Source organism: Arachis duranensis, chromosome 3 (genome assembly GCF_000817695.3).
Source record: "Arachis duranensis cultivar V14167 chromosome 3, aradu.V14167.gnm2.J7QH, whole genome shotgun sequence".
Taxonomy (NCBI): domain Eukaryota; kingdom Viridiplantae; phylum Streptophyta; class Magnoliopsida; order Fabales; family Fabaceae; genus Arachis; species Arachis duranensis.
The window spans coordinates 41,309,104-41,328,986 of record NC_029774.3 but is presented as its reverse complement, the minus strand read 5'-3'; the positions used below and the strand labels follow the sequence as shown (position 1 = coordinate 41,328,986).

The 19,883-nt window shown below is 38.2% G+C and overlaps 2 non-coding genes across 2 annotated transcripts; one reads left to right on the top strand and one right to left on the bottom strand.

Moving 5' to 3' along the window:
• Positions 1-3,343: 3,343 nt before the first annotated feature.
• LOC127746380 (small nucleolar RNA R71) lies at positions 3,344-3,447 on the bottom strand. Its single transcript, XR_008007999.1, has one exon. It is a non-coding gene; the product is annotated as a small nucleolar RNA R71 (small nucleolar RNA).
• Positions 3,448-17,358: 13,911 nt separating this feature from the next.
• Positions 17,359-17,466, top strand: LOC127746167 (small nucleolar RNA R71). Its single transcript, XR_008007786.1, has one exon. It is a non-coding gene; the product is annotated as a small nucleolar RNA R71 (small nucleolar RNA).
• The last annotated feature ends 2,417 nt before the right edge of the window (positions 17,467-19,883 follow it).

The window sequence follows — 19,883 nt, the reverse complement described above, 5'->3', positions numbered from 1 at the left end:
ACATTGGATTTTTACTGCCCACTTCTAAAATCATCGCTCTCTGGTCTCAACAGGGATCTTTGTGTAGTGATGAGCAGATAATTTATACGCTTTTTGGCATTATTTTTAGGTAGTTTTTAGTATGATCTAGTTACTTTTAGGGATGTTTTCATTAGTTTTTATGCTAAATTCACATTTCTAGACTTTACTATGAGTTTGTGTATTTTTCTATGATTTCAGGTATTTTCTGGCTGAAATTGAGGGACCTGAGCAAAACTCTGATAGGAGGCTGACAAAGGACTGCTGATGCTGTTGGAATCTGACCTCCCAGCACTCAAAATGGATTTTCTGGAGCTACAGAACTCCAAATGGCATGCTCTTAACGGCTTTGGAAAGTAGACATCCAAAGCTTTCCAGAAATATATAATAGTCCATACTTTATTCGTGATTAGATGACGTAAACTGGCGCTCAACGCCAGTTCCATGTTGCTGTCTGGAGTCAAACGCCAGAAACACGTCACGAACCGAAGTTGAACGCCCAAAACATGATACAACTTGGCGTTCAACTGCAAAAGAAGCCTCAGCTCGTGGATAGATCAAGCTCAGCCCAAACATACCCCAAGTGGGCCCTGAAAATGGATTTATGCATCAATTACTTACTCCTGTAAACCCTAGTAGCTAGTCTAGTATAAATAGGATAGTTTACTATTGTATTAGACATCTTTGGACGCCTAGTCCTTAGACCTTCATGGGGGCTGGCCATTCGGCCATGCCTGAACCTCTATCACTTATGTATTTTCAACAGTGGAGTTTCTACACACCATAGATTAAGGGTGTGGAGCTCTGCTGTACCTCAAGTTTTAATGCAATTACTATTATTTTCTATCCAATTCGAGTTATTCCTGTTCTAAGATATTCGTTGCACTTCAACTTGATGAATGTGATGACCTGTGACACTCATCATCATTCTCACCTATGAACGCGTGTGACTGACAACCACTTCCGTTCTACCTTAGACCGGGCGCATATCTCTTGGATTCATTTATCAGAATCTTCATGGTATAAGCTAGAATTGATGGCGGCATTCATGGGAATCCGGAAAGTCTAACCTTGTCTGTGGTATTCCGAGTAGGATTCTAGGATTGAATGACTGTGACGAGCTTCAAACTTCTGAAGGCTGGGCGTTAGTGACAGACGCAAAAGAATCACTGGATTCTATTCCAACCTGATTGAGAACCGACAGATGATTAGTCGTGCTGTGACAGAGCATTTGGACCATTTTCACTGAGAGGATGAGATGTAGCCAATGACAACAGTGATGCCCTACATACAGCTTGCCATGGAAAGGATTAAGGAGGATTGGATGAAAGCAGCAGGAAAGTAGAGATTCAGAAGGAACATAACACCTCCATGCACCTATCCGAAATTCCCACCATTGGATTTCATAAGTAACTTTATTTTTATTTTCTATTTATTTTATTAATCATATTTAAACCAATAATCTCTTAAATCAGTTGAATCCGCCTGACTGAGATTTACAAGATGACCATAGCTTGCTTCATACCAACAACTTCATACCATAGTTTGATCTTGATGTTTTCTTGTTTTGTGTTGTTTGTTGTTTTTCATATGCATTTTTCGTTTGTTAGAGTCCATGCATTAAAGATTTCTAAGTTTGGTTTCTTGCATATTTTCTTTGCATCAAAAAATTGTTCAAAATTATGTTCTTGATGTTCATCATGATCTTCAAAGTGTTCTTGGTGTTCATCTTGACATTCATAGTGTTCTTGCATGCATCATGTGTTTTGATCCAAAATTTTCATGTTTTGGGTCATGTTTATGTTTTTCTCTCTCCTCATTAAAAATTCAAAAATAAAAAAAAATATATTTTCCTTATTTCCCTCCAAATTTCGAAATTTTGGGTTGACTTGGTCAAAAATTTTTAAAAATTAGTTGTTTCTTACAAGTCAAGTCAACTTTTCAATTTTAAAAATCCTATCTTTTCAAATCTTTTTCAAAAATCATATCTTTTTCATTTTTTCTATTTTTCGAAAATTTTGAAAATTATTTTTCAAAATCTCTTTTTCCTAACTTTATTTCATAATTTTCGAAAATTATGCTAACAATTAATATGATTGATTCAAAAATTTGAAGTTTGTTACTTTCTTGTTAAGAAAGGTTCAATCTTTAAATTCTAGAATCTTATCTTTTAATTTCTTGTTAGTTAAGTAATTAATTTTAATTTTAAAAATTAAATCTATCTTATCTTATCTTTTATATCATATCTTTTTCAAAAATTTAATTTCAAATATCTTATCTAACTACTTATCTTCTTATCTTTTCAAATTTGACTTTAATATCTTTTTCAACTAACTATTTGACTTTTTGTTTGTTTCTTATCTTTTTCAAAACCACCTAACTACTCTTTCCTCTCTAATTTTCGAAAATATCTCATCCCTTTTTCAAAAATTCTTTTTAATTAATTAGTTGTTTTAATTTTAATTCTATCTTATCTTTTATTTTCGAAAATCATTTAACTTCTTTTCAAATTTATTTTCGAAATTTCTTCCCTCACCCCTTCTTCTATTTATTTATTTATTTACTAACACTTCTCTTCACCTCTCTTCATCTCAAATCACTACCCCTACCTATTCATTCTTCTTCACTCATATTCCCTTTCTTTCTCTACTAACATAAAGGAATCTCTATACTGTGACATAGAGGATTCCTCTTTTTTTTCTTGTTCTCTTCTTCCCTATATGAGCAGGAACAAGGAAATTGTGACATAGAGGATTCCTCTCTCTTTTCTTGTTCTCTTCTTCCCTATATGAGCAGGAACAAGGAAAAAGGCACTCATGCTGAAGTTGATCCTGAACCTGAAAGGACTCTGAAGAGGAAATTAAGAGAAGCTAAATTACAACAATCCAGAGACAACCTTTCTGAAATTTTCGAACAAGAAAAGGAGATGGCAGCCGAACCCAACAACAATAATGCAAGGAGGATGCTTGGTGATTTCACTAAACCAACTTTCACATTTGATGGAAGAAGCATCTCCATTCCGGCTATTGGAGCAAACAATTTTGAGCTGAAACCTCAATTAGTTGCTCTAATGCAACAGAACTGCAAGTTTCATGGACTTCCATCTGAAGATCCTTACCAGTTTTTAACTGAGTTCTTGCAGATTTGTGAGACTGTAAAGATGAATAGAGTAGATCCTGAAGTCTACAGGCTCATGCTTTTCCTTTTTGCTGTAAGAGACAGAGCTAGAACATGGTTGGACTCACAACCTAAAGATAGCCTGGACTCTTGGGATAAGCTGGTCACTACCTTCTTGGATAAATTCTTTCCTCCTCACAAGTTGAGCAAGCTTAGAGTGGATGTTCAAACCTTCAAGCAAAAAGATGGTGAATCCCTCTATGAAGCTTGGGAAAGATACAAGCAGATGACCAAAAAGTGTCCTTGTGACATATTTTCAGAATGGACCATATTAGATATATTCTATTATGGTCTGTCTGAGTTCTCTAAAATGTCAATGGACCATTCTGCAGGTGGATCCATTCACTTAAAGAAAATGCCTGCAGAAGCTCAAGAACTTATTGACATGGTTGCAAATAACCAATTCATGTACACTTCTGAGAGGAATTCCGTGAATAATGGGATGCCTCAGAGGAAGGGAGTTCTTGAGATTGATGCTCTGAATGCCATATTGGCTCAGAACAAAGTGTTGACTCAGCAAGTCAACATGATCTCTCAAAGTCTGAATGGATGGCAAAATGCATCCAACAATACTAAAGAAGTAGCTTCTGAAGAAGCTTATGATCCTGAGAACCTTGCAATGGCAGAGGTTAATTACATGGGTGAACCTTATGGAAACACCTATAATTCATCATGGAGAAATCATCCAAATTTCTCATGGAAGGATCAACAAAAGCTTCAACAAGGCTTTAATAATGGTGGAAGAAATAGGCTAAGCAATAACAAGCCTTTTTCATCATCTTCTCAGCAACAGATAGAGAATTCTGAACAGAGCCCCTCTAACTTATCAAACATAGTCTCTGATCTGTCTAAGGCCACTTTAAGTTTCATGAATGAAACAAGGTCCTCCATCAGAAATTTGGAGGCACAAGTGGGCCAGCTGAGTAAGAAAGTCATTGAAACTCCTCCCAGTATTCTTCCAAGCAATACAGAAGAGAATCCAAAAGGAGATTGCAAGGCCATTGAAGTAATAAATATGGCCGAATGCACAAGGGAGGAGAAGGATGAAAATCCTAGTGAGGAAGACCTCCTGGGACGTCTCTCAAACAAGAAAGAGTTTCCTATTGAGGACCCAAAGGAATCTGAGGCTCATATAGAGACCATAGAGATTCCATTAAACCTCTTTCTACCATTCATGAGCTCTGAAGACCATTCTTCCTCTGAAGAGGATGAAGATGTAACTGGAGAGTAAGTTGCTCAATATCTAGGAGCCATCATGAAGCTGAATGCCAAGTTATTTGGTAATGAGACTTGGGAAGGTGAACCTCCCTTGCTCATTAGTTAACTTGATACATGGGTTCAGCAAACTCTACCTCAAAAGAAACAAGATCCTGGGAAATTCTTAATACCCTATACCATAGGCACCATGACCTTTGAAAAAGCTCTGTGTGACCTAGGGTCAGGCATAAATCTTATGCCACTCTCTGTAATGGAGAAACAAGGGATCATTGAGGTACAACCTGCCTTATTCTCATTACAATTCGCAGACAAGTCAGTAAGACAAGCTTATGGATTAGTAGAGGATGTATTAGTAAAGGTTGAAGGCCTTTACATCCCTGCTGATTTCATAATCTTAGACACTAGGAAGGAAGAGGATGAATGCATCATCCTTGGAAGACCTTTTCTAGCCACAACAGGTGCTGTGATAGATGTTAACAGAGGAGAATTAGTCCTTCGATTGAATGGGGACTACCTTGTGTTTAAAGCTCAAGGACCTTCCTCTGCAACCATGGAGAGGAAGCATGAAAAGCTTCTCTCAGTACAGAGTCAAATAGAGCCCCCACAGTCAAACTCTAAGTTTGGTGTTGGAAGGCCACAACCAAACTCTAAGTTTGGTGTTGAACCCCCACATTTAAACTCTAAGTTTGGTGTTGGGAGGTCCCAACAATGCTCTGAAGATCTGTGAAGCTCCATGAGAGCTCACTGTCAAGCTATTGACATTAAAGAAGCGCTTATTGAGAGGCAATCCAATTTTTATTTATCTAATTTTATTTTTATTTTATTGTTATTTTGTGTTTTATTAGGTTCATGATCATGTGGAGTCACGAAAAAAATACAAAAATTAAGAACAGAATTAAAAACAGTAGAAGAAAAATCACACCCTAGAGGAAGGACTTACTGGCGTTCAACGCCAGAACAGAGCATAGAGCTGGCGCTGAACACCAGAAACAAGCATGGAATTGGTGTTCAACGCCAGAAACATGTTGCACATGGGTGTTGAATGCCCAAAACATGCATCACCTCGGCGTTTAAACGCCAAAATTGTATGCAAAGGCGTTTTACATGCCTAATTGGTGCAGGGATGTAAATCCTTAACACCTCAGGATCTGTAGACCCCACAGGATCCCCACCTACCTCAACTCACCTTCTCCCTTCTTCCCCAAATCACCTTAATCCCTCTTCCCCATCATCTCTTCACCACTCACATCCATCCATCCTTCCCACCCAAACCCACCCTACATGGCCAAAACACAAACATCTCTCCCTCCCCCCCATATCTTCTTCTTCTTTTCTTTCTTCTCTTGCTCGAGGGCGAGCAATATTTTAAGTTTGGTGTGGTAAAAGCATAGCTTTTTGTTTTTCCATAACCATTGATGACACATAAGGCCAGAGAAACCTCAAAAAAAAAGGATAAAAGGGAAGACAAAAGCTTCCACCTCTGAGTCTTGGGAGATGGAAAGATTCATCTAAAGGGTCTATATCTCAGTGGTAGAACATTTGACTGCAAATCAAGAGATCCCTGAGATACCTCAGGGGATAAATTTTCCTCCATACAATTATTGGGAGCAACTAAGGATAAAAGCACCAAAATCACTAAGGATCATGCAACAGAGGCAAGGAAGAGACATAAAGGAGCTCAAAAAGCACCATTGGTCCTTCAAGAAGACACCACCCTCACTAAGGTGGACTCATTCCTTAACCTCCTTGCTCTTATCTTTCTGTTTTTCGATTTTTATGCTTATTATGTCATCTATGTTTTGTGTCTCTACTTCATGATCATTAGTGTTTAGTAACTATGTCTTAAAGTTATAAATAAATTCCATGAATCCTTCACCTCTCTTAAAAGAAAAATGTTTCTAATTCAAAAGAACAAGAAGTACATAAATTTTGAAATTATCCTTGAATTTAGTTTAATTATATTGATGTGGTGATAATACTTTTTGTTTTCTGAATGAATGCTTGAACAGTGCATAATTTTGATCTTGTTGTTTATGAATGTTAAAATTTTTGGCTCTTGAAAGAATGATGAACAAAGAGAATGTTATTGACAATCTGAAAAATCATGAAAATTGATTCTTGAAAGCAAGAAAAAGCAGTGAAAAAGCAAAAGCTTGCAGAAAAAAAATTGAGAAAAAAATAGAAAGAAAAAGAAAAAGCAAGCAGAAAAAGCCAATAGCCCTTAAAACCAAAAGGCAAGGGTAAAAAGGATCCAAGGCTTTGAGCATCAATGGATAGGAAGGCCTAAGGAAATAAATCCAGGCCTAAGCGGCTAAATCAAGCTGTCCCTAACCATGTGCTTGTGTCATGAAGGTCCAAGTGAAAAGCTTGAGACTGAGTGGTTAAAGTCGTGATCCAAGGCAAAAAGAGTGTGCTTAAGAGCTCTGGACACCTCTAACTCGGGACTCTAGCAAAGCTGAGTCACAATCTGAAAAGGTTCACCCAGTCATGTGTCTGTGGCATTTATGTATCCGGTGGTAATACTGGAAAACAAAGTGCTTAGGGCCACGACAAAGACTCATAAAAGTAGTTGTGTTCAAGAATCAACATACTTAACTAGGAGAATCAATAACACTATCTGAAATTCTAAATTCCTATAGAAGCCAATCATTCTAAACTTCAAAGGAAAAAGTGAGATGCCAAAACTGTTCAGAAGCAAAAAGCTACAAGTCCCGCTCATCTAATTAGAATTAATATTCATTGATATTTTGAGATTTATAGTATATTCTCTTTTTTTTATCCTAATTGATTTTTAGTTGCTTGGGGACAAGCAACAATTTAAGTTTGGTGTTGTGATGAGCGGATAATTTATATGCTTTTTGGCATTATTTTTAGGTAGTTTTTAGTATGATCTAGTTACTTTTAGAGATGTTTTCATTAGTTTTTATGCTAAATTCACATTTCTGGACTTTACTATGAGTTTGTGTGTTTTTATATGATTTCAAGAATTTTCTGGCTGAAATTGAGGGACCTGAGCAAAACTCTGATAGGAGGCTGACAAAGGATTGCTGATGCTGTTGGAATCTGACCTCCCTTCACTCAAAATAAATTTTCTGGAGCTACAGAACTCCAATTGGCGTGCTCTCAATGGCGTTGGAACGTAGACATCCAGAGCTTTCCAGCAATATATAATAGTCCATACTTTATTCGTGATTAGATGACGTAAACTGGCGCTCAACGCTAGTTCCATGTTGCTGTCTGGAGTCAAACGCCAGAAGCACGTCACGAACCGGAGTTGAACGCCCAAAACACGATACAACTTGGCGTTCAACTCCAAAAGAAGCCTCAGCTCGTGGATAGATCAAGCTCAGCCCAAACATACATCAAGTGGGCCCTGGAAATGGATTTATGCATCAATTACTTACTCCTGTAAACCCTAGTAGCTAGTCTAGTATAAATAGGATAGTTTACTATTGTATTAGACATCTCTGGACGCCTAGTCCTTAGACCTTCATGGGGGCTGGCCATTCGGCCATGCCTGAACCTCTATTACTTATGTATTTTCAACAGTGGAGTTTCTACACACCATAGATTAAGGGTGTGGAGCTCTACTGTACCTCAAGTTTTAATGCAATTACTATTATTTTCTATCCAATTCGATTTATTCCTGTTCTAAGATATTTGTTGCACTTCAACTTGATGAATGTGATGATCCGTGACACTCATCATCATTCTCACCTATGAACGCGCGTGACTGACAACCACTTCCGTTCTACCTTAGACCGGGCGCATATCTCTTGGATTCATTAATCAGAATCTTCGTGGTATAAGCTAGAATTGATGGCGGCATTCATGGGAATCCGGAAAGTCTAACCTTGTCTATGGTATTTCGAGTAGGATTCCAGGATTGAATGACTGTGACGAGCTTCAAACTCCTGAAGGCTGGGCGTTAGTGACAGACGCAAAAGAATCACTGGATTCTATTCCAACCTGATTGAGAACCGACAGATGATTAGTCGTGCTGTGACAGAGCATTTGGACCATTTTCACTGAGAGGATGGGATGTAGCCATTGACAACGGTGATGTCCTACATACAGCTTGCCATGGAAAGGATTAAGGAGGATTGCATGAAAGCAACAGGAAAGCAGATATTCAGAAGGAACACAACACCTCCATGCACCTATCCGAAATTCCCACCATTGGATTTCATGAGTAACTTTATCTTTATTTTCTATTTATTTTATTAATCATATTTAAACCAATAATCTCTTAAATTAGTTGAATCCACCTGATTGGGATTTACAAGATGACCATAGCTTGTTTCATACCAACAATCTCCGTGGGATCGACCCTTACTCACGTAAGGTATTACTTGGACGACCCAGTGCACTTGCTGGTTAGTTGTGCGAAGTTGTGAATTAAATTTTAGACACCATCATATTGAGCACCAAGTTTTTGGAGCCATTATCGGGGAATTAATTCCATACAACAATAAAGATGAATCACAATTTCGTGCACCATGTAGCTCGGTTATGGATTGTCGTGCCTGGACTTAATCATATTGGAAATCTCCTGTGTACATGCATTGTTGTTTCGTGCAAACCTATCAATGAAAATCTTATGATTAGCAAACACATAAAAACGCATAAAATTAACAAATTCAAAATAGACTGCAGATAAAAGACATTAAAATAGCATGTACTCATGCCTGCATGCCATCAGGCCAAATCCTCATCCATATAACGGGCGGTGGTAGAGGGGCATCTGGATGGGATGCATTAGAGGAATTATCCACCTCGGGTTCTATCGCTAGAGTTGCAGGGGATAGAGGAGCCATAACAGAAGGAGCTACGTAGTTGAGATTCGGGACTATGATGAACTACTGGTTCGTTCGACCCGCCTGTGACGTCACAGAGGTCGACGGGGTAGTCGGGGTAGATGGCAATGACTGAAAAGTCCTTGTGGTGCCACCGGTAGTGGAAACCTTCCCTCTACGACGACCACGAGACCGACTTGTGACACTTCTGCTACCTGTCATCATGTCTACAAAGAGAATACCAATTAACATTAATCAACATACATACAACCCAAATCCTTCAATAATTATATTGTTTCAGAAAAATTTTGAGATAGCCTCCCTTAAAATTGGACATATATCCACCTTTATGGTTTTCACAAATCGAACAAACCTCAATCCACAATATTACTCAAAACTCAATTAAATTCACAATATTTTTAGCAAAATGTATTAACTTCATAATATATCACTTCATCTTTATATATAATAGCTTCATATTTTCTCTACATTCATATAGATTAACATAATGAATACTCAATTAGAACTAATCTTTTACGTTCTCATTAATTTATAGAAGTGATTACATTGCATAAATTGCAAGATACAACTACTAACACAAACAACATATGTTGAATCATTACTACAATAAAATGGTATAAACTTAAGCCTTAAAGAAACAAAATTTACTTTACATCAAATTCAAGCTACTGCTACTACTTCTTCCTACTTATTAACACAAACAACAAGAACAAGAATAATAGATTCAGCCTAACAGCAATAATGATGATATCCTTTTTTTATTGACACTGATTTATTTTCATTTTTTAGCTAGATTGTTGGATTGTTCAATGCATCCCTCCAATAGTATCAAAAAATTATATGGAGCATGAATTTGGACACAAAAATAAAACAAGATAATCACTACATTGACAAGTACATAATTCAATAAAAGACCAAGCATAAAATGAATAAGAAAATATTGGAACTCACTATTTGCAGCTAGAGAGAGAGAGAGAGCACATAATTTGCTACTTGATCGAGGGGAGTCACAGCTGATGGAATGGGAGAGAAAGAGTCGCAGCTGACGGAGGGGAGAGGAGGAAGGGGCTGGATTCGGTGATAGGGAGAGCAGGCGGCGAAAAGAGGCACCAGCAACGGCGGGGCTGACGGAGTGGTATGGGGTGAGAGTTAGCGCTTCGGATTTTAGGGCTCGTTATTGTCAGATTTATTGACGATAAATCCGACGATAATGCATTATGGGTCAACAAAATACAGTGTTTTATTAATTAGGTTTAGTAGTGGAAAAATCTGCTGGTAAATCTCACGCCTATTTTTTTCGTTTTTCTCCAATTATTACCGGTGCATTTACCGTCAGAAGTGTAAATATGTTGGTAATTACTTGACCCAATGAATTTCACACCAAAATAGTCAATAAGACAGCCTTGTTCAATTTATTTTTCCTTTTTCTTCTCCCCTTTTTGTTATCAAGGAGGGAAACCTACAAAAAATAAGATCACCAAGCAAACTCATATATCAACCAGTTAAGCAACATAAATAATCTAAACTATTACAGTTATAAAAAAAACAGTTATAGAAACAGTATTCAGTAGCTAGAACACAGCCAAAAGAGAGTGTCAATCGTAACTAGAAATAACAACAAACTATAGATCTTGCATCAGCAGAGGGAGACAAAGACTAAGCATCAGAATCCTCATTTTCAGTACCCAAGACATCTTCCTCTTGCTCAAATAACACTTGATCCTCATCCAGTGAATCAAGGTACTTTAGAAGTACCTCAACTCTGTCCTAAGCTTTTAGCAAGGATTTCTCTTTTTGAAGTTCAAGTTTGCGTGTTTGTTTGCTGGAGTAGACCTTCTGTTTGGTCATATTTACAAACTCCTGAAGTACATCTTTGACTACTCCATTGATAAAGTATTTGTGAGAGCTAGAGGTGCCAGCAACTGAATGTGGAGGAAGACTTTCGTCTGCACTTTCTTCCATAATTGGATTCTTAGTGGCCTTAGTGCCTTTTCCTTTGGTTGGTTTCACTGCACTGCCACCTTTAAAGGATGAAATTTTGTTCTCTATAGCCTCATTACTTAGGTCAATAGAAAAATGCTCAAAAACACATGTTAAAAATATTCCATAAGGTAGAAAGACATTTTTATCGCTTGTCACACAGTCAATCATGTGGCGGATCATGAGATATGCGAATGAAATAGGAGAAAAATTTAAGATTGCATAAAGAACCATGGTGTCACAGATGGTAACCCTTTGGTAGGAGCCTCTTTGAGGTAGAATGATGTGGGTAATGATGCGGTAAAACTGGGTTCTAGTCAAACCTAAAGCTCTATGTGTTGGTGTCATACCGTCCTTGAAAAATTCTCACATATGTTAGCCAGGGCATCCTTATGTGATATGCCCAGATTGTTGTCTCACTTACCAAATATGAAGGCTTTCACCCCAATATCATCATAATCAAGAACATCACTTATGGATTCTTTGTTTAAATTATTTGATGGCCCTTAACATATGAGTGAATGTCTCCTTCATGATTGGTGCACGAAATTGTGATCATCAATGGCGCCATCAACATGGTACGCTCAATTGCAATCTCAACTCTTTATCACAACTTCGCACAACTAACCAGCAAGTGCACTGGGTCGTCCAAGTAATAAACCTTACGCGAGTAAGGGTCGATCCCATGGAGATTGTTGGTATGAAGCAAGCTATGGTCATCTTGTAAATCTCAGTCAGGTGGATTCAAATGGTTATGGAGGATTGATAATTAAAAGATGAATAAAACATAAAATAGAGATAGAGATACTTATGTAATTCATTGGTGAGAATTTCAGATAAGCGTATAGATATGCTTTGTCCCTTCCGTCTCTCTGCTTTCCTACTGTCTTCATCCAATCCTTCTTACTCCTTTCCATGGCAAGCTGTATGTTAGGCATCACTGTTGTCAATGGCTACAGTCTCGTCCTCTCAGTGAAAATGTTCAACGCGCTCTGTCACAGCATGGCTATTCAACTGTCGGTTCTCAATCATGTCGGAATAGAATCCAGTGATTGTTTTGCGTCTGTCACTAATGCCCCACAATCGCGAGTTTGAAGCTCGTCACAGTCATTCAATCCTTGAATCCTACTCAGAATACCACAAACAAGGTTTAGACCTTCTGGATTCTCAAGAATGGCCGCCAATGGATTCTAGCTTATACCACAAAGATTCTGATTAATGAATCCAAGAGATATCCACTCAAGCCTTGTTTGCATGTAGAACGGAAGTGGTTGTCAGGCACACGTTCATAAGTGAGAATGATGATGAGCGTCACATAATCATCACATTCATCAAGTTCTTGGGTGTGAATGAATATCTTAGAACAAGAATAAGCTGAATTGAATGGAAAATAGTAATAATTGCATTGATACTCGAGGTACAACAGAGCTCCACATCTTAATCTATGGTGTGTAGAAACTTCACGTTGAAAATACATAAGAACAAGGTCTAGGCATGGCCGAGAGGCCAGCCCCCATGATCTAAGAACTAGACGTCCAAAGATGATCCGAAGATCTAAAGTGATCCAAAGATGAAAATACAACAGCAAAAGGTCCTATTTATAGAGAACTAGTAGCTTAGGGTTTACAAAAATGAGTAAATGACGTAAAAATCCACTTCCGGGCCCACTTGGTGTGTGCCTGGGTTGAGCGTTGAAGCTTTCATGTGTAGAGACTTTTCTTGGAGTTAAACACCAGCTTTTGTGCCAGTTTGGGCATTTAACTCCCACTTTTGTGCCAGTTCCGGTGTTTAACGCTGGGAATTCTTGAGCTGATTTGGAACGCCGGTTTGGGCTATCAAATCTCGGGCGAAGTATGGACTATTATATATTGCTGGAAAGCCCTGGATGTCTACATTTCAACGCAATTAAAAGCGCGCCAATTGAACTTCTGTAGATCCATAAAATCCACTTCGAGTGAGGGAGGTCAAAATCCAACAGCATCTGCAGCCCTTTTCAGCCTCTGAATCAGATTTTTGCTCAGGTCCCTCAATTTTAGCCAGAAAATACCTGAAATCACAGAAAAACACAAAAATTCATAGTAAAGTCCAGAAAAGTGAATTTTAAATAAAAACTAATAAAAATATTATAAAAACTAACTAAAACATACTAAAAACAATGCCAAAAAGCGTATAAATTATCCGCTCATCACAACACCAAACTTAAATTGTTGCTTGTCCCCAAGAAACTGAAAATCAAATAGGATAAAAGAAGAGAATATACAATGAATCCCAAAAACATCTATGAAGATCAGTATTAATTAAATGAGCGGGGCTTTTAGCTTTTTGCCTCTGAACAGTTTTGGCATCTCACTTTATCCTTTGAAGTTCAGAATGATTGGCTTCTATAGGAACTCAGAATCTGGATAGTGTTATTGATTCTCCTAGTTAAGTATGATGATTCTTGAACACAGCTACTTTATGAGTCTTGGCCGTGGCCCAAAGCACTCTGTTTTCCAGTATTACCGCCGGATACATCCATGCCACAGACACATAAATGGGTGAACCTTTTCAGATTGTGACTCAGCTTTGCTAGAGTCCCCAATTAGAGGTATCCAGTGTTCTTAAGCACACTCTTTTTGCTTTGGATCACAATTTTAACCGCTCAGTCTCAAGCTTTCACTTGACACCTTCACGCCACAAGCACATGGTTAGGGACAGCTTGGTTTAGCTGTTTAGGCCAGGATGTTAATCCTGTAGGCCCTCTTATCCACTGATGCTCAAAGCCTTGGATCCTTTTTATTATCCTTGCCTTTTGGTTTAAAGGGCTATTGGCTTTTTCTGCTTGCTCTTTTTTTTTTTTTGAATTCACTGCTTTTTCTTGCTTCAAGAATCATTTTTATGATTTTTCAGATCCTCAGTAACATGTCTCCTTTTTCATCATTCTTTCAAGAGCCAACAATTTTAACATTCTTGAACAACAAATCAAAAGACATATGCACTATTCAAGCATACATTCAGAAGTCAAAAGTATTGCCACCATATCAAAATAATTAATCTGTTATAAAATTCAAAATTCATGCAATTCTTCTCTTTTTCAATTAAGAACATTTTTCATTTAAGAAAGGTGATGGATTCATAGGACATTCATAACTTTAAGGCATAGACTCTAAGACACTAATGTTCATAAGACACAAACATAAATAAAACATAAAGCATAATTTTTGAAAAACAGAAAAATAAAGAACAAGGAGATTAAAGAGCGGGTCCACCTTAGTGATGGCGGCTTGTTCTTCCTCTTGAAGATCTTATGGCGTGCTTGAGCTCCTCAATGTCTCTTCCTTGCCTTTGTTGCTCCTCTCTCATGATTCTTTGATCTTCTCTAATTTCATGGAGGAGGATGGAATGTTCTTGGTGCTCCACCCTTAGTTGTCCCATGTTGGATCTCCGGATATTCACTCTTTTTGAGTTTGAAAGGGACCTCGGGGATCACCTTCTTCATGGCCACAACTTCATAGAAGTGGTCTTGATTCACCCTTGAGATGAATCTCTCCATCTCCCATGACTCGGAGGTGGAAGCTTTTGCCTTCCCTTTCCTCTTTCTAGAGGTATCTCCGGCCTTAGGTGCCATAAATGGTTATGAAAAAACAAAAAGCAATGCTTTTACCACACCAAACTTAGAAGGTTTGCTCGTCCTCGAGCAAAAGAGGAAAGAAAAGAGTAGAAGAAGAAGAAATAGAGGAGATGGAGGGGGCTTTTATGGTTCGGATGAGGGTGAGAAGTAGTGTTTAGGTTGTGTGAAAATGAAGGAGTTAAGAAGGGTTTATATAGGGGTGGAGAGAGGGGTAGGGTTCGGCCATTATGGGTGGGTTTGGGAGAGAAAGTGGTTTGAATTTGGATGGTGGGGTTTGTGGGGTTTTATGAAGGATGGATGTGAGTGGTGAAGAGAATGGTGGGATTTGATAGGTGAGGGGTTTTTTTTGGGGAAGAGGTATTGAGGTGATTGGTGAATGGGTGAAGAAGAGAGAGAGTGGTGGGGTAGGTGGGGATCCTGTGGGATCCACAGATCCTGAGGTGTCAAGAAAAAGTCATCCCTACACCAAGTGGCGTGCAAAACGCCCTTTCTGCCAATCCTGGCGTTAAACGCCCGGCTGCTGCCCTTTTCCGGCGTTAAACGCCAGTGTCATGCCCATTCCTGGCGTTAAACGCCAGTCTGGTGCCCCTTTCTAGCGTTAAACGCCCAGAATGGTGCCAGACTGGGCGTTAAACGCCCATTTGCTGCCCTTACTGGCGTTTAAACGCCAGCAAATTTTTCCTCCAGGGTGTGCTATTTTTCATTCTCTTTTTTATTCTGTTTTTGCTTTTTCAATTGTTTTTGTGACTTCACATGATCATCAACCTATAGAAAACATAAAATAACAATGGAAAATAGATAAATATAACATTGGGTTGCCTCCCAACAAGCGCTTTTTTAATGTCAGTAGCTTGACAGTGGGCCTTCATGGAGCCTCACAGATGTTCAGAGCAATGTTGGAACCTCCCAACACCAAACTTAGAGTTTGAATGTGGGGGTTCAACACCAAACTTAGAATTTGGTTGTGGCCTCCCAACACCAAACTTAGAGTTTGACTGTGGGGGCTCTGTTTGACTCTATTTTGAGAGAAGCTCTTCATGCTTCCTCTCCATGGTTGCAGAGAGATATCCTTGAGCCTTAAACACAAAGGATTCTTCATTCACTTGAATGATCAATTCTCCTCTCTCAACATCAATCACAGCCTTTGTTGTGGCTAGGAAGGGTTTGCTAACGATGATGGATTCATCCATTCACTTCCCAGTCTCTAGGACTATGAAATCAGCAGGGATGTAATGGTCTTCAACCTTTACCAGAACATCCTCTACAAGTCCATAAGCTTGTTTTCTTGAATTGTCTGCCATCTCTAGTGAGATTCTTGCAGCTTGTACCTCAAAGATCCCTAGCTTCTCCATTACATAGAGATGCATGAGGTTTATGCTTGACCCTAGGTCACACAGAGCCTTCTCGAAGGTCATGGTGCCTAATGTATAAGATATTGAGAACTTCCCAGGGTCCTGTCTCTTTTGAGGTAAACTCTGCCTAGTCAAGTTATCCAGTTCTTTGGTGAGCAAAGGGGGTTCATCCTCCCAAGTCTCATTACCAAATAACTTGTCATTTAGCTTCATGATTGCTCCAAGGTACTTAGCAACTTTCTCTTCAGTGACATCTTCGTCCTCTTCAGAGGAAGATTACTCATCAGAGCTCATGAACGGCAGAAGTAATTCCAATGGAATCTCTATGGTCTCAGTGTGAGCCTCAGATTCCCATGATTCCTCATTAGGGAACTCATTAGAGGCCAGTGGATATCCATTGAGGTCTTCCTCGGTGGCGATCACTGATTCTTCCTCCTCTCCAAATTCGGCCATGTTGATGGCCTTACACTCTTCCTTTGGATTCTCTTCTGTATTGCTTGGAAGAGTACTAGGAGGGAGTTCAGTAACTTTCTTACTCAACTGACCCACTTGTGCCTCCAAGTTTCTAATGGAGGACCTTGTTTCAGTCATGAAACCTTGAGTGATTTTGATTAGATCAAAGACCATGGTTGCTAAGTCAGAGTGGCTCTGCTTAGAATTCTCTGGCTGTTGCTGAGAAGATGATGGAAAGGGCTTGCCATTGCTAAATCTGTTTCTTCCACCATTATTGTTGTTGAAACCTTGTTGAGGTCTCTGTTGATCCTTCCATGAGAGATTTAGATGATTTCTCCATGAAGGATTATAGGTGTTTCCATAGGGTTCTCCCATGTAATTCACCTCTTCCATTGATAGATTCTCAGAATCATAAGCTTCTTCTTCAGATGAAGCGTCCTTAGTACTGCTTGGTGCAGCTTGCATTCCAGACAGACTTTGAGAAATCATATTGACTTTCTGAGTCAATATTTTGTTCTGAGCCAATATGGCATTCAGAGTATCAATCTCAAGAACTCTTTTCTTCTGATTCGTCCCATTGTTCACAGGATTCCTTTCAGAAGTGTACATGAATTGGTTATTTGCAACCATTTCAATGAGTTCTTGAGCTTCTGCAGACGTCTTCTTCAGATGAAGAGATCTTGGACAGTTCAGACAGACCATCATAGAAGATACCTATGATGCTCCATTTAGAAAGCATGTTAGAAGGACACTTTCTGATCAATTGTTTGTATCTTTCCCAAGCTTCATAAAGGGATTCACCTTCCTTCTGTCTGAAGATTTGGACTTCCACTCTAAGCTTACTCAATTTTTGAGGTGGAAAAAACTTTGCCAAGAAGGCATTGACTAGCTTTTCATAAGAGTTCAGGCTTTCTTTAGGTTGTGAGTCCAACCATTTGCTCCAATGGCAGGGATAGAGATGCTTCTCCCATAGAAGTCGGGAGTAGGTGCAGTAAAGTCACCCAGCACCTTCCTTGCATTGTTGGCATTGTTGTTGTTTTCGGCTGCCATATCTTCTTCTAGTTTGAAGATTTCTGTTAGGTCCCCTCCAGAGAGTTGTGCTTTTGCTTCTCTTAGCTTTCTCTTCAAGGTCCTTTCAGGTTCAGGATCAGCCTCAACAAGAATGCTTTTGTCTTTATTCCTGCTCATATGAAAGAGAAGAGAACAAGAAAGTATAAAGTCTTCTATGTCACAGTATAGAGATTCCTTGAGGTGTCAGAGGAAAAGAAGAATAGAAGGAGAAGGTAGAAGAATTCGAACTTATCAAGAGGGATAGAGTTCGAATTATTGATAGTGGAGGAATGTCAATCCTTAAATAGAAGGATGTGAGACGAGGGGAAGAACTTTCGAAAATAAAACAAAAGATTTTAAAATGGTTAAAAGAAATTTTGAAAATTTGATGAATGATTTTCGAAAATTAAAGTTGGGAAAGAAATAAAGTGATTTTGAAAAGATTTTGAAATTAGAAATCAAAAAGATATGATTGAAAACTATTTTGAAAAATATGTGATTAAAAATATATGATTGAAAAACAATTTAAAAAGATTTGATTTTTAAAATTAATGACTTGGCTAACAAGAAATTTAAAAGATATGATTCAGACATTAAACCTTTCTCAACAGCAAAGGCAACATACTTGAAATGTTGAATCAAATCATTAATTGTTAGCAAGTATTTTTGAAAAATGGAAAGAAATTGATTTTGAAAAATATATGATTGAAAAGATATGATTTGAAAAAGATTTGATTTTGAAAAATTATGAAAACTTGAAAAAAATTTGAATTAAAAACAAAATCTTCCCTCTTGTATCATCCTAGCGTTAAATGCCCAGAATGGTATCCATTCTGGCGTTTAACGCCCAAAATGCTACTCTTTTGGGCGTTAAACGCCCAGCCAGGTACCCTAGCTGGCATTTAAACGCCAATTTTCCTTCCTCACTGGGCGTTTTGAACGCCCAGCTTTTTCTGTGTAATTCCTCTGCTTTATGTTCTGAATCTTTAATTCTCTGTATTATTGACTTGAAAAGACACAAATTAAAAATTTTTTTGAATTTTTAATGATGAGGAATAATCAAAATGAAACTAAGATCAAATAAACAATGCATGCAACACACCAAACTTAGAAGTTTGTATACTATTGACACTAACAAATTGAGAATGCATATGAGAAACAACAAAACACTCAAGACAAGAGAATTTAAAGATCAGAGTAAGGAAATCATCAAGAACAACTTGAAGATGAATGAAGAACATAATGCATGTAATTTTCGAAAATTAGAAGACTAAAAATATGCAATGGACACCAAACTTAAAATTAGACACTAGACTCAAACAAGAAACATAAAATATTTTTGATTTTATGATTTAAAAAATTTTTTGTGCTTTTTCGAAAATTATATGGAGAAGTAAAATAAAGGATTCAAAATTCTTAATGAGAATTCCAGGAATCATGCAATGTTAGTATAAAGCTTCAGTCTAAAAAGGATTAGACATGTCTGGCCAAGCTTCAACAGGACATTACATTCAATAGCTAAATTGATGAGAATCAATCAGCTTTGGTGATGATAAAAACATCACCTTGAAACTCTAGAATTCATTCTTAAAAATTCTGAAGAAAAATACCTAATCTAAGCAACAAGATGAACCGTCAGTTGTCCAAACTCGAACAATCCCCGGCAACGGCGCCAAAAACTTGGTGCACGAAATTGTGATCATCAATGGCGCCATCAACATGGTATGCTCAATTGCAATCTCAACTCTTTATCACAACTTCGCAAAATTAACCAGCAAGTGCACTGGGTCGTCCAAGTAATAAACCTTACGCGAGTAAGGGTCGATCCCACGGAGATTGTTGGTATGAAGCAAGCTATGGTCATCTTGTAAATCTCAGTCAGGCGGATTCAAATGGTTATGGAGGATTGATAATTAAAAGATGAATAAAACATAAAATATAGATAGAGATACTTATGTAATTCATTGGTGAGAATTTCAGATAAGCGTATGGAGATGCTTTGTCCCTTCCGTCTCTCTACTTTTCTACTGTCTTCATCCAATCCTTCTTACTCCTTTCCATGGCAAGCTGTATGTTAGGCATCACCGTTGTCAATGGCTACAGTCCCGTCCTCTCAGTGAAAATGTTCAACGCGCTCTGTCACAGCACGGCTAATCATCTGTCGGTTCTCAATCAAGTTGGAATAGAATCCAGTGATTCTTTTGCGTC